General features: G+C 42.2%; 1 protein-coding gene and 1 long non-coding RNA gene across 3 annotated transcripts in view; one reads left to right on the plus strand and one right to left on the minus strand.

The window, feature by feature from the left end:
* The window catches only part of BACH1 (BTB domain and CNC homolog 1), a 45,330-nt gene extending 44,716 nt beyond the window's left edge, over positions 1-614 (minus strand). Inside the window, exon 1 of one of the 2 annotated variants that reach the window (XM_033941919.1) lies at positions 457-614. The gene's annotated coding sequence lies outside the window, so the exon portion shown is untranslated. Of the gene's footprint in view, positions 1-167; positions 386-456 lie in introns of those variants that run through there. The other variant, XM_033941920.1, reaches the window with a different exon arrangement.
* On the plus strand, positions 283-13,086 carry LOC117359333. The gene is made up of 3 exons (XR_004539206.1): positions 283-375; positions 9,343-9,425; positions 13,039-13,086. It is a non-coding gene; the product is annotated as an uncharacterized LOC117359333 (long non-coding RNA).
* Positions 13,087-14,615: the final 1,529 nt, after the last annotated feature.

Below are 14,615 nucleotides of genomic sequence, written 5' to 3' on the forward strand. Positions count from 1 at the left end.
CTACACACGCATTCGGAGACCAAAGGACCAGACTGTCATCTCTCTTTCTTTCTACCCGGTCTAACATGTCTCCCCCCTCTCCACCTGGTCCGCCATCCACCACCTATCCCTGAAAAAAAAAAAAAAAACAACAACAAAACACCCTCCACCTACAGTCAAACTGATACCTGATATCGCCCACCACCAAACCCGCAACTTTCCCTCTTCGGTGACCGTCCCCCTCCGACACTCTCTCTCTCTCCCTCCCTCAGATGCGTCCCGCCTTGCCGGAAACAGGAAATTGTTTTAGAGGGCAGAACCGCCGGAGAACTGATACAAGTTTGCTTCAGATGAAGGCAGGATACCGGAGAAGGAAAGCCGCCGAGCTTGTTGCAGGTTATTGTGTGTGTGTGGGGGGGGGGAATGGAAGGAGTTCATGGATGAGTATAGGCACCTCGCAGTGATCAAACCACGTACCCAAGATCCTCCATGACGTCCGCGTACCGCCTCTTATTTCTGTTATAAATTCAGCGCAGCCGCTCCTGCTGTCTGCCTGGACTGATGCGGCTAAGCCCACACTGACACTAGTACGGGCGAGCAGCAGCAGCATCAGAGGTCACCTGATATACTGGCGCATGCGTGTGACGACTTTCATATGCAGCTAGATGGCTGCACGCAGAAGTCGGTACACCCACGTGCCAGTAGATCAAGGGATGACTGCTGCTGTCTCCTGAGTATTGAGAATCAGAATTAACTCCTCAGCTGGATATTAAATAATGATAAAGCAGACCACTGCACTTGGTTTCTTAAAAAGCCAAATTGTGTATATAGTCCTGGCTCCACTAAGTGGCCATCTGGCAGGCTCTGGCCAGCTCATAGGATCAGGGACTTGCTACCTGGGCTATAAAAACAAAATAAAACAGTCACTTCCTTGCACTCAAAGTTTTTGCTGAGCTTGGGTGTAGGCCAGGCCAGATAACTCCGGAAGTATGCGACATACACAGATGGGTTAAGCACTGATTGGCAGGCAGGAAACAGAGGGGGGAGTGAAGGGCCAGTACTCAGACTGGAGAGAGGTCACAAGCGGTGTTCAATGTATTTATTAATGACCTAGAAACAGGGACGAAGTGTGAAGTTATAAAATTTGCGGATGACACCAAACTGTAACGGTAAGAACAGTAGAGGAATGCGAAGAATTACAGAGGGATCTGAACAAGCTGGAGGAGTGGGCAAATAAATGGCAGATGAGCTTCAATGTGGAGAAATGCAAGGTCATGCATGTAGGGAAAAAGAACCCGAGGTTCTGCTACAAAATGGGGGGGGTTGGTACTGGGGGAAAGTAACCTTGAATGCGCAGCGGCCTCAAGGAAAGCAAACAGAATGTTGGGTATCATCAAGAAGGGTATTACAACCAGAACGAAGGAAGTTATCATACCACTCTATCGAGCGATGGTGCGACCACATCTGGAGTACTGTGTTCAGTACTGGTCGCCGTACCTGAAAAAGGATATGGCGATACTTGAGAGGGTCCAGAGAAGAGCTACACCTATGATAAAGGGTATGGAAATCATTCATACGCAGACAGGCTAGAGAAACTGGGGCTCTTCTCCCTGGAAAAGCAGAGACTCAGAGGAGACATGATAGAGACATATAAGATCATGAAGGGCATTGAGAATGTGGAGAGGGACAGATTCTTCAGCCTACGGGGTACTACAAGAACAAGGGGGCACTCGGAGAAACTAAAAGGGCACAGGTTTAGAACCAATGCCAGGAAGTACTTCTTCACTCAGATGGTGGTGGATACCTGGAATGTGCTTTTGGAGGGTGTGATAGGACAGAGTACTTTACAGGGTTTCAAAGAGAAATTGGATAAATTCTTGAAAAAATAAGTTATTGAAGGATATAGATAGGGAAGATATAGGATGAAGAAGGGTACAATTAGAAGGATATAGATAAGGAAGGATAAAAAGAATTGAGAGATATAAGGGATCACTTACAGGTCATGGACCTGATGGGCTGCCGCGGGAGCGGACTGCCGGGCGAGATGGACCTCTGGTCTGACCCGGCGGAGGCAATTCTTATGTTCTTATGTCATCATGTCGCTGTCCACGCATGCGCAGAAGACCTCCAGCTGCGACCCTGAACCTGTCACTTTGCCGGTGGAGGATCCTGGAGAAGGGAGGTGTGGGGAGAGGAGGAGAGATGCCGACGAGGAGGAGAGTTGTCGGTGCCAGCTGACTGCCCTCAGGACGTGCCTCTTGCTGTGAGAGGTACATCCTGTAAGCAGTCAGCTGGCACCTCTCCTCCTTACTGGTGTCTCAGGGCACACCTGGAATCTGCTGTGTCACACAGTTGCAATACACTGATCTAGCCCAGCATCTTGTCTTCACAGTGACCAGTCCAGGTCACAAGTACCTGGCAAAAATCCAAATATAGTACAGTAGTAGCAATATTCCATGCTACCAATCCAGAGAAAGCAGTGGCTTCCCCCATGTCTGTCTCATAGCAGACTATGGACTTTTCCTCCAGAGACTTGGCCAAATCTTTTTTTAAAACCATCTATGTTAACCACATCCTCTGACAATGCATTCCAGAGCTAACTATTCTCTGAGTGAAAAAAATATTTCCTCCTATTGGTTTTAAAACTATCTTCCTATAACTTTGAGTGTCACCTGGTCTTTTTAATTTTTGATGGAGTAAAAAATTGATTCACTTGTACCTGATCTATACCACTCAGGATTTTGTAGACTTCAATCATATTTCCCCTCAAGTCATTTCTTTTCCAAGCTGAAGAGCCCTAACATCTTTAGTTTTTCCTCATATGAGAGGAGTTCCTCTTTATCATCTTGGTCGCTCTTCTTTGAACCTTTTCTAGTTCTGCAATATCTTTTTTGAGATAAGGCAACCAGAATTGAACACAATAATCAAGGTGAGATCACACCATGGAGCGATACAGATGCATTATTACATTCTTAGTCTTGTTTACCATCTCTTTTCTAATAATTCCTAGCATCTTGTTTGCTTTTTTGGCCACCGCCACACATTGGGCAGAAGGTTTCAGCCTATTGCTTACAATGACACCCAGATCTTTTTCTTGGGCGCTAACCTCCAAGATTATATCTGGTAACTACTGTATGATTTGGGTTATTCTTCCCAATGTGCGTCACTTTGCATTTGACTACTGAGGGTTGATTCATAAATCATGGCAACTATTTTTTTCTCTCAAAAATGTGCAAACACTGGAAATCTAATATATACGTTTGAAAGTGTGTGACATGTATTTCCTAATGTTGCCACCGGATGAGAGATGAGTGCAGCAGTCTCTGGTAGGGGAAAAGCAAAAAAAAAACAACATGACATTTGAAACCATTGTTTTATTAACAAGCAAGTAATAAACATAAATTAAACCAAAAGTAAAATTTACAATAGCAAAAATAGTACAAGCTTCAGCTAAGAAAACATTATGCATAAAAACATCATCACAGTCTATAAACCCCCAGTACCTTCTAGAACATAACATTAGCACTTGTGTTTAAAAACTGTATAACGATTAGGACTAGGGTTGGGGAAATGTATATGAAACAGAGGGAAGGAGACCAAAGAGATAGATGCTAGAGAAGGGGCAAGGAAAAGGAAGCACAATATAGATGAAGGATGATGTGAAAATGGAGGAATAGGGGACCCAAGTAAAGATAAATAAAATGAATGATAAAGAGAAAGAAGGAGAAGGATACAACTTGTGTCCTGGTAGTGGGCTGGAGGCAATAAATAGTGGCACTGTGGTTAAAAAAAACCCAAAAACCAACTCATGGAGAACATCCCTCTCCCCTATTGCTCTCTTTAAAATTATGTGCCCAATAGTACAGCATATTGGCACATGTTCTAGAAAATATTGGAAGGAGCACTAGAAGTATTCCAGGATCAACTTGAGCACACCTATTGCATGTGCTAAGAAATGCAACGCATGTTTGGATTGTGTTTTAAGAGCAGGACTCAAAGGGCTCTTAGAAGAAAAAAAATAGTATTCTTTGAGATTCACTTTTCTGCTTGTTTGTTAGAAGTTAAATAAAAATACATAAAATTAGGCTAGATAAGGATGTGAAAGTGCCCCTTGCCTATCAATTCTTGAAGTAATGTTACAGAGTCTGCCTGACCTAGAATATTATTTACTTTTATGCATGGTTTTGGAGGTTACCCAATGAAAGAGATTTGAATCTATCCCTCCCACCAAAAAAAAAAGAAGTGCTTACGGGCTGATATTACGGTAATCTTTCAAAGCATAAGTACTTAGGGGAGTAAGACAATGTTAATCTGAGGGCTCCTCCTTGTATTACAATATTTGTTCACAAAACTTGTTGACATATGTGTACTGGTTTGCAGGAGGGTGATGTAGATTTCAAGCTTTACATCCTGGATTCCTGTACTTATCTTGAGTATGCAGTTCTGTTAAGCTTGTAAATAATAGTAGGGAGGGGGGGGGGGGGGGGAACACACACGCTACTGCTGAATCATGTTGGTTTGCTGACAAGGGATGAAGAAGCATTTTGTTAGCTCTTCGTTTTTACGGCCTGGAAGTAAGATGAACCCTATGCCTGTTATTTCTAATAAATACATGCTTAAAAGGCCAAAGTAATACACAAAATAAGAAAACCATTTTGCTTCATCTGGTTCACAAAATCTTACTTTCAGCAGGTATGGTCTACTTTGCTGTAGCAGAACTGTTTTTGTTGCTTTTTTTTTTTTAAATCCAAAAGTTTCTTATTCTTTTTTTTTTTTACTGATATTTTTTCAGTTTATCATTCTTTATACTGACCTTCTACCAAAGTTCTGGGTTGTACCTCATGATAATATTGGAAACTGGCTTTTAGCTGCCAGCCAACAGTGTCATAAAACTTCATTTGCAACAACTTGAAGTATAGCCCCTATTGTTATACCCTTCTCTAGCTGATAGCTTGCCATTCTCTAACCACTTTCAGTGCTTATAGTAAAGCTTAAACACTGGACAGGTGCGCTTAGACAGAGCTGGCAAGAGGTGTCCTCAGGCAAGTTACCGGTAGCTACAGGATAAATGGAATAGTAAGTAGTCAGAAGTTGGGAGCAGCACTCAGATACACAGAAGGCCAGATCTGGCACTTGCAAGTAGCAGAAGCAGAAACTAGAATCAGAGCTTGAACTAATACATAGACTGAGGCCCAGACTTGGAGCAGGAATTAGAGTCAGAGCTTGCAGGGAAGCAGGTTCCATGGCTGTAAACAGAATCAGTAGACAGGTCACAAGTGGCTTGAAGCGCACAATGGATGGATCTGAGCAGAGATTTAAGAATGAAGAGCATAATGCAGGAGGCCGGGTAGCCCATAAAAAATCCATACATTCTAAAAAGGCTGGTGACCTCTAGTCCCCTAAGTAAATTATTTTTTAAGTGATAAGAGGTGTCTCATATAGCTAGCCATCAATATAGCCCTTGATTTCTTAGTTATTAGAAAAGCTCTTTTAAAATACTGTATAATCATTGAAACCTCTTATATCACCTACTTCTTGTGCCACAGCAGCTTAGTTGGTGAAAATGTGTGCTCAGTCCATAAAAATAAACCAATAAAGTCTCAGATGTTTTGCCAAATAACCAGTTATTAAACTGGACCATTTATTTGGAACAGCCATGCTGCCAAAGTCCTTCAACCGACAAAGTAAAAAAATCCAAGGGGGAAAAAAATAACTTTCAAAACAGGGAAATAATGTCCAAAACTATGAGCATAGAAATGCTTCAATCCCTTGCACAACAACACACTAACCAAAATTCAGCAAAATGTTCACACTATCTACTATAATAAAACTCTAAGCGCGCATGCGCACTCTTACCTGCGTGATCCGTGATCTGTAGGTCCGTGGCCGGCAGGAGTGCGCATGCACGCATACAATGGTCCCTTGCGGTCTTGCCAGCTCCCTTAAACTTCATGCCCGGCACGGCTCCTCCCTCACTCATCGTAAGACAGTTCATCGTCAGCGCACCCCCCCTATGGATTACAATTATTATGCATTAATCATCCGTGTACCACTGCTTCCCCTGTGACAGCGAGATCCCGGGAAAGAGCCTCCCCTCCGAGCAGGCACAGAAAAGGGAGTTGGGAAGGGGGGAAAGTAGGGAAAGGCTGCCCGATCTGCTTGAATAGCGCAGGCATGAAGGGAAAGGGAAACAGGGAAGGAAGGGAGAAGTTAACTCAGCGCCGCTGCAGGTCTTCCCCACTCTGTGCGGGAGTAGCGGTGAGGCCAGGAGAAGGAGCGGATGAAGCACGATCACAGCACGAGGGAGACCGTGCAAAGGGAAATGCAAGGGGGTTGAAAAAGCGAAAGGTGGGACGGGAAGGGGGAAGGGAGGGGGAGGAAGCCCACAACGAAAAAAAAAAGGACTTTATACAGAGGTGAGCGGAGGCTCTTCCGTAGCTTTAGCGGTGACCTCGGCGACGGCTCCCGGTACAATCCTCCATCTTGAATTCAAATTGAGTGGAAAAAAAATCATCGCCTAACAAAGGGAACAAGGGCAGGAGGAAGAGGAGTCTCTAGCACCCATTAATGTAACAGGCTATAACACTAGTTTCATAATATACAGTATAAGAGATTTATGCTCAGAGACATGGAGACCATGTGGAGACTCAGCCCCAAATATAGCTTCATCACCCAATCATTGCATATATATCTGTAGTTATTTTCCTCAACTCTTTTTAATCAGGTATCTTCAGTGAACAAAAATATACTATTGATACAAAAAGACTTATCTGCTTCAGGGTCCTGACATGACCACGTTCGATTCCTGCCTCAGGGAACCCAAAACGCTTTCAAATATCAAATATTCCCCCCACCCCCCACTACCTTTACTAACGCATAGCATGGGTTTTAGCGGCGGTAACTGCTCCGATGCTCATAGAATTCCTATGAGCGTCAGAGCAGTTACCGCCACTAAAACCCGTGCTACACGTTAGTAAAGGAGGGGGATTGTTTGGTGTGTCTCTATTAGATATAAAAATCTTGTCTGTTGAGAAATCCATGGCTTCTCACCATTGGTTCCTAGTATCTTATTTGATCAAATTTAAAATATTTCTTCTAGTCCTTATGCACTTCTTTCCAGCCAATTTCTGTACAAGGTATACTGCTTATCCCCTACTCATCTGCTGGAAGTCTTCATAATCCCAAGCTTCCCTTTTCTTCATTATACCATTGTCAAATATATGCTTAGAAATAGCTTGCTTTACTTTGATCTTCTTAGTACTATCTTTATAAGAACTCCTGGTCCTTTATTTAAGACAACACCACCATATCCCTAAATTTAAAAGAAAAATCATTGAAGGCGTGGTTCTTCTAACAGACATTCCTTGGTGGGTAGGGGGAGATTTGGGACAGGGAGACTCTCTAGGCTCCTATTTTTGTCTTGTTGTGCTTGTGTGATTTTAATTACTAAAATATTGAAGAAACTGTTGAAGATGTATTTATTCCAAAAATATATGATAAATGATATCGGATAACATTTGATAAGGAAAGATAAGTGCAGACTTGTAATTCACAAGGTGATGGCTTGTTTTCTGCATTGAACTGATATAGCTAGTGAAGGTACTTTCTCTGTCCCTAGTGGGCTCACAATCTAAATTTTGTACCTGGGGTAATGGAGGGTAAAGATCACAAGAAGCTGCAGTGGGAATTGAACCCAAATTCCTAGGAGCTCAGCCCACTGCACAAACCATTAGACTACTCCTGCACTCCACCCATGCAAGCATCTCTTTGGGATTATTCTTATGTTGAGCCAGTAGAAGTATCATAGTCTGCAAGGAACCCACAATACATGACAAACACATAAAGCCATAAAAAATGACAGCAGATAAAGGCCATATGGCCCATCCAGTCTGCTCATCCATATAATCTGCTATCTCCTCCTCCCCCTAAGAGATCCCACATTCCTGTCCCATGCTTTCTTGAATTCAGACATAGTCCTCATCTCTACCACCTCCTCTGGAAGTTTGTTCCATGCGTCTACCACCCTTTCCGTAAATAAGTAAATTTCCTTAGATTACTTTTGAGTCTAACCCCTTTCAACTTCATCTTAAGCTCTCGCATTCCTACAAAAATTACTTTTAACATTAAAAGCAAGATAACAAAACTAAAAACCCCTGCCATAACCATCAAACTGCCTTTTCATGGTAAATACTAATGAGCTCCTTGTAATGCATTTGCATAGGGTTCTTGGTGGCTGCTGCAAGTATTGGTAACAGCCCCCGAGAACCTTTTTGAGCATTGGAGACAGATCTTTCATGCACTAAGACTGATCTGAGTCTTACCAACACGGAAAGCTTTTGAGCATTGGGGCCTTGGTGACTTGCCCAGAGTTACAAGGAGGAATTGAACCCATCAGGATCTCAGTCCAATGCGCTAACCATTAGGCCATTCCTCCATTCCGGGGAATGAGCCAGCAGGAAGAAGCAAGCAGCTTGTGCAGCAGGAGTATTTATATCAAATTTTTGCTGCAATGATAAAACTGGGGAGAGAATAAGTGATTGCATCAGTGATTTGAGAATTGCACCACAAATCTGGAAGTTACTGTAGATGGGTCATGGTACCATTGGAGTCATAATCATGGGAGAACTCCATTCACATGAAGACAAATAGCAACTGGGAAAAAGAATGGAACATCAATTGCAGCATGGATGTCAGTCATAGTTTCTATGTATGTGGTAGGATGAGAAAGAGAATAGCTGGAGATGGTCCCTAATTGCAAAGGAGACCAAAATCCTATGCTCTTGCTGACTGTTCACTTCAAATTTCTGCTGACCTCCTTCCAATCCACCCTTTTGCTTGCGAAACAAGACTACTACGCCTGCTTGACTGATTCTCTTGGATCCAACCCTTGTCTCTTTGCCATGCTTAACTCTACTCAAAGTGTCCTCACCTCCAACTTCTCCTTTGCTTTCTCCTCAGACCATGGCTGAGTACTTCCATGACAAGGTTAACAAGATTAACCTTGAGTTCTCGACCGAATTGCCTCTGCCTCTCCCTCCTTCCACCCATGCCATATTTTCTTTCTTCTCTAATATCATGGAGGAGGAAACTGCACATTTTCTCTCCTCCTCCAAAAGTCAAACTCACCCCCTGTTCCTTTGATCCCACCCCTCCCATTTACTGATCACCATCTCTCCTACTATCATCCATGCTACCTCTCTATGCCCAAAATTCCTACAGCAATCCAGGCCCGAGCCTCAGCTTGTCTGTCTGACATTGCTACATGGATGTCTCGCCAACATCTAAAGTTAAGCATGGCCAAGACAGAACTCCTTATCTTTCCTCCTAAACCTACCTCTCTTCTCCTACATTATCTGTTTGTAGGAATGATGCTGCACACACAAGGCTCAGAGTGGAAGAGGCGACCTAAATGGATGGTCTCTGAACGGACACGTATCAGAACTTTAGTAAGTGTCCTTAGGCATATGTTGTTTAAAGATGCAAAGGTAGGCCCTGTTTATCTTTCCCTTCTTTGAAGATGGTATAAGGACATCTATGTTTGTCTTTCTTTCTTTGACATGAATGTTTAAACAGAGTTGTAGTGAAGTGAATTCAATTGTTTTGTTAAGCCGTATTTACAGACAGCTTTAGTTAAGAAGCTCTGCTGGTCAAGGCTTTTTCTGACCCTCTTTGGACTTCAATCTCCAGATAGGAAAAATGCTGATGTGTTTAAAGTTTCATGTGACCTGTATCCATATATGGTTTGTATTTACGTCACATGCCATCACATGCTGGCAAACCTGATTCGTATAAATATGTGAAACTCATAATAAAAGACGGACATGTTTGAAAGATGGTTTCTGGTCTTTAAGATGTGTCCCCAGGTACCTGACTTACATATGACAGAGACGGAGAAAGTATGGGGCAGGAATTGGGACCTGAATCCTTTTCAGTTGGGGGCTTGTCCGCGATGGGCAGATGATATCACCGGTATTTTGTGAGTATCTCTGAATTTTTTCTGTTCTTTAATACTCACTGGGTAGTGGTGACCTGTACCCAACCCCTTATTTTAAGTTCAAGCTTTGGGTTCTATTATGGAGTTTTTTTGGGAAAAATCTCGGGGTACTTTTGGTAAGCGCCCCTCATATATATAAGCAGCTGCCATTCTTTCGGAAAGAATGAAATTATTTATAGAACCCCCCCTGCCCACTCTGTCATTTGTAAGGTTAAAACTTTTATAGAGTATAAGATTTTATTGTCTCTTATTACTGTACCTCGCTTATAAGGTAAGATAAGCGAATATTTTTGCATTGTTATATTGCTTTTGTAATGAGTCATAAAGGCACTTACTCCTAGACAAATGAGACTTGTACGGCTGTGTGTGTGTATGACATTTTTCCTTCAGCTCCCATCTTTCTGTGTCACCAATGTTTACTACTGAGGTAGGACATGCTGTTATGTGGAATGAATTGAATGCGCTGTTTGAATCAGTCTAAGATCTTTCCCTTGTAGTTAAAAAAAGAAACAAGAAAAAGAAAAAATTCCGTTTTAGAGGTTTTCTTTCTTGTGCAGAGCAAAAGCTAATCTGTTCTTTGCTTTCATTATCAGGGTCTGTGCATGAATGTTTTTGTCCCTTCCCCCAGACTTCTCTGTTTGGGCTTCCACTGACCCCCTATAGTGCTTCTTTGAAGTTACTCATTCTTGGTTTTATAAAGCAGTAAGGTGAGATTCCACTGCTTGTCTCTTGACTTTTCTCCGGCATTATCAAAACCACCATCTCTTCTTATAATACGCCCATCGCTCTTGTTGTCAAAGCTAATGGCATTCCCTGTTTCGTCCTAGATTTCGGGCTGTTAGAGTTTTGGTAATTCTCATTGCACTTATGTTTCTTCCACCATTCCACCGGCAGCCAATGATTTTTTTCTGTCATTTTCCTAAAGAATGCTTTATTTTTAGTCCCTTTGGTGAGGCTTTTCAGCTCCTTTTTTGCCTTCACCTTTAAGCAACAGTATACCTAGTGTGGAATGTCCTTCGGGCTATTCTACAAGTCATGCACTGCCCCTCATGGTCCTATTCTCATTTTGTACAACTTTTTGTGTTCCATAATTCAGGAGACCTGTCCGATTGATAGTTTGTACCTTTTATAATGATTGTCTGTGTGTGGTCACAAGGTGTCATGAAATAAACTGCACTGGTGTACATCTGAAGTGAAATACCTGGGTTTTGTCCTGTCTCATGGTCAGAGGAAAATCTGCACTTTCTGCATTGCTGCTATTCTGGGTCTGCCCCACCCAGCTACCAAGAAAGACATGCTTACTTTTCTTGCTATGATTGGTCACTGCCGCCAATGGATCTCTGCTTGTTCCTTCTATGACCAGATTTTGAGACAGACCCTGGTTTCTGAAATGACTGCTCTTATCAGATGGACTTATGAAATGTTGGACATTTAAGATGTGCTTTGGTTTCTAGCTCAAGTTTGGGTTTTCCTGCTTATGCCCACATGTTTTATCTCTTTGTTTGGGACTATTGTAACACCATGAAGGGAGAACATGGCGGTAAATTACGCTCTGTTGCCTTTTTTTATAGTCACTCCTGTTCAAGTTCCCTGGCTGCTTGTGCTATGGTGGTAGAGATGGTTACTTTTCTGATCCTAGGTCACCCCATTACCCTTCATACTTTTCACGATGTCCAAGCCCTTCTTTTAAATAGGCTTCTGGGTCTCAAGGGTGAACAGGATTCTCTTTCTCTCTTTTTTCACAGCTTCAGTCCTTTGTTACCACCCCCTCCTCTGAATTTGATGCCTGGCATTTGGCAGGTGCCCAAAGCCGCCCTTCTGGACGGACTTTGGTGCAAAGAGGGGAAACCCTGGATACCAGCTGCTAGCTCTCCCTTATTCATTGCCCAATATCATGGTATTGGTTATCGTAGTGCTCGCTCGACATTTTAACTTCTTGCTAGTGATATTTTCATTCTTGACCTTTTGCTCCTTGATACAGAGATATATAGTTCAATAATTACAACTGGCACGGTTGTGAATTGAAAATAAATTGGAAAATACAATTCCTTTCTATTGTTTTAGCTGAAATTAGGATGTTGCTAATTTAAAATGTTTTTTCCGGATTTATACATAGCCATCCCAGATCCGTTTTGGCACAGATATTTCTAATGTTTTCCACGGGTCCTCTTTATCACTGCAGAGATAGAGACGCTCCAAAGAGACATTAGCTTTATGCCTTTTTCCAAATATGAGATGGTTATGATATACATTATTTGTTATTTTGGTTTTTTTATATCAATGTGTTTATTTGCAGAGTTAAATTCAGCCCTGCACACTTGACAGATGGAGAAATAGCTCCACGTTTAAAAACTTTATGTTTTGTCTGTGTCATGTCTACTTGTTTTAGTTTAGTGGGTACCCCAGGATACATAATATTGGCCATTTCTAGAGCTCTTTTTCCACTTCTTACTAGCCTAACTGCGCAATGTTCTTTTACTTATAGCTTTTATATTCTGAATATAGTTTAGTTAAGGGTTATATGTTTAAGAAAAAGTTTTACTTTATACAGCGTTTATTTCGTGGTGTTCCCTACATATGATCCATTCAATATACATTTCTGAATACATTCAGTACATCAGTATGGTTTCTCTGAGGTGCATAATAGTTATATGCAGCACGATAAAAACATATCTTTTTGGATTGTTCAATTAAGAACCTTAAGTAAGTGAGTATTGTCTCTCTTTTGCCATGGCTATGCTAAGTGAATGAATTGGTATTGTTACATGTTGCCACATTTAGTACAGGCAATATGGTTTCTCTTGTTTTCTATCTCTTATTTGGATCACATTGGAGTACAGCTGCTGAATGATATTTGGAATGCTTTCCAAGCATTTCTTTTCAAGTATCTCTTTCTGTATGCACAGACATCTGGCTGCTCTCCCTTTGAGATTCTCACGGGATGACCTTTCCCCGCCCCATGGGTAGATTTTCCCTTGATACAGGAGGAATACGTCCAAAAGCTAATTGAAATATTAGGGCTTGTTCAAAGAAACGTGTCTTGCACTTCTCCTTTCTCTCCACAGATTCCTACCCATTTTTTCCAGCCTGGTGATTATCCAGCAGCTTTCCAAGGATCGGAAGCAGACGGATTTCCCCTTTGGCCTTCCCACTACTGTGATCGCTGTGACCAGGCCCGCTGCACTCACTGAGGAGTTTCCTGTTTGGATCCACGCAAGTCGCTTGAAGAGGGTTAACCTAAAACCCCAGAAGCAAGTCTTCCCTGCGCAGATTTCACCTCCTCCAGTAGAACAACATGATGATCTCATTGCAGCATTCTACCAACTTTATCATTCTCTTACTGGCACCGCTGCTGCTAGTTTTTCTCCCTGTATGGATCATTTCTAACTGGGTCTACAGGGATGATGTGTTCTGGGTTCACGACACTTTCTGCCCATACCCATCTGTAAATGACACATCTGCTGTAAACAGCACCCCCGACACCTCTTTGCGAACACGACGTCAAGCTAGACTACTCCCTCGCAAAGGCTGTCCTTCAATTGGAATCCAGAAAAGACCGATAGTATGCTACCCTTTGGTATAATTCCAGCAGTGTGCAAGTTGCCACCTTCTCCTTTGAGTATTGTGACATTGTGGACTGTTCATCAATTGATATCCCAAAGCTGTGCCATTGGTCCTCAGAGATTCCTAAAACTAAGGACATATATGTATATGTTACTGACTTACGTTGGGGGGATAAGTGTGCATTCTGGGGAGTGGTAGGGTGGAATATTAATACTGACTGGGCTTATAAACTAGAAAATACCCTGAAAAACAGTGGACCAAAATGGTAAATCACTGCTTACTTGTATGACCCTTCATAAGGTTGGACACTGTTATAGGAAAAGTGTTCCTGTACAAATTATTAAGCTTTCTCTTACTATTGACAACCCTAGACCTACTGATGAAGGTATGTACATTATGGACATGTGGTTTAAGGGTGGGTCTAGCTATCCGACCTATCAGTTTTCTTATGGGATCTATCTACCTCCACTCATCCTCTCCCGCCATCTTGTGGGGGCCTCAAAAAAATACTAACCCACTGGCCCCTACATTCAATAAACTTACTGACATGATGGCTATTGCCAATCCCACTTTTGAAGATATTGTGGCTGTTGAGGTAGGGTTTTCAGAACGTAACCTTTGGTTAGAATGGATGAAATTCACTGCTGATCAACATAATAAGAGTAATTGTTACATATGTGCTCAAGCTAGACCCCATCTAGGAACCGTACCTCTGGACCTCCCTCCTGGTATCCAACCATGCCTTTTTGGGTTATTTACCAGTATCTCCTCTAATTTTACCTATCCTCTTTGTGCACTGTAGTGTTCTAAATACCCTTTGTTGCCAGGACAGCAAAAGCTTGATATTGCCGTTACCATCTATAAGGGCAATTACACATGTCATGTTTCTAATCTGACACAGAGTAGTTTTGTAGGTAATTTACCCCCAGGTTATTGTTCTGTCTTGGCTCATAGGTATGCCCTATTGTTGCTGCATCAGATTTGATATTTACTGGCTTTATGGAGACTTTTGGCTCCCTGTTAAGCTACCCAACCAGTGGATAGGCCAGTGCACTTTAGTTAAGGTTACTATGCTTCT

The sequence above is a fragment of the Geotrypetes seraphini genome, chromosome 4, assembly GCF_902459505.1.
Source record: "Geotrypetes seraphini chromosome 4, aGeoSer1.1, whole genome shotgun sequence".
NCBI lineage: Eukaryota > Metazoa > Chordata > Amphibia > Gymnophiona > Dermophiidae > Geotrypetes > Geotrypetes seraphini.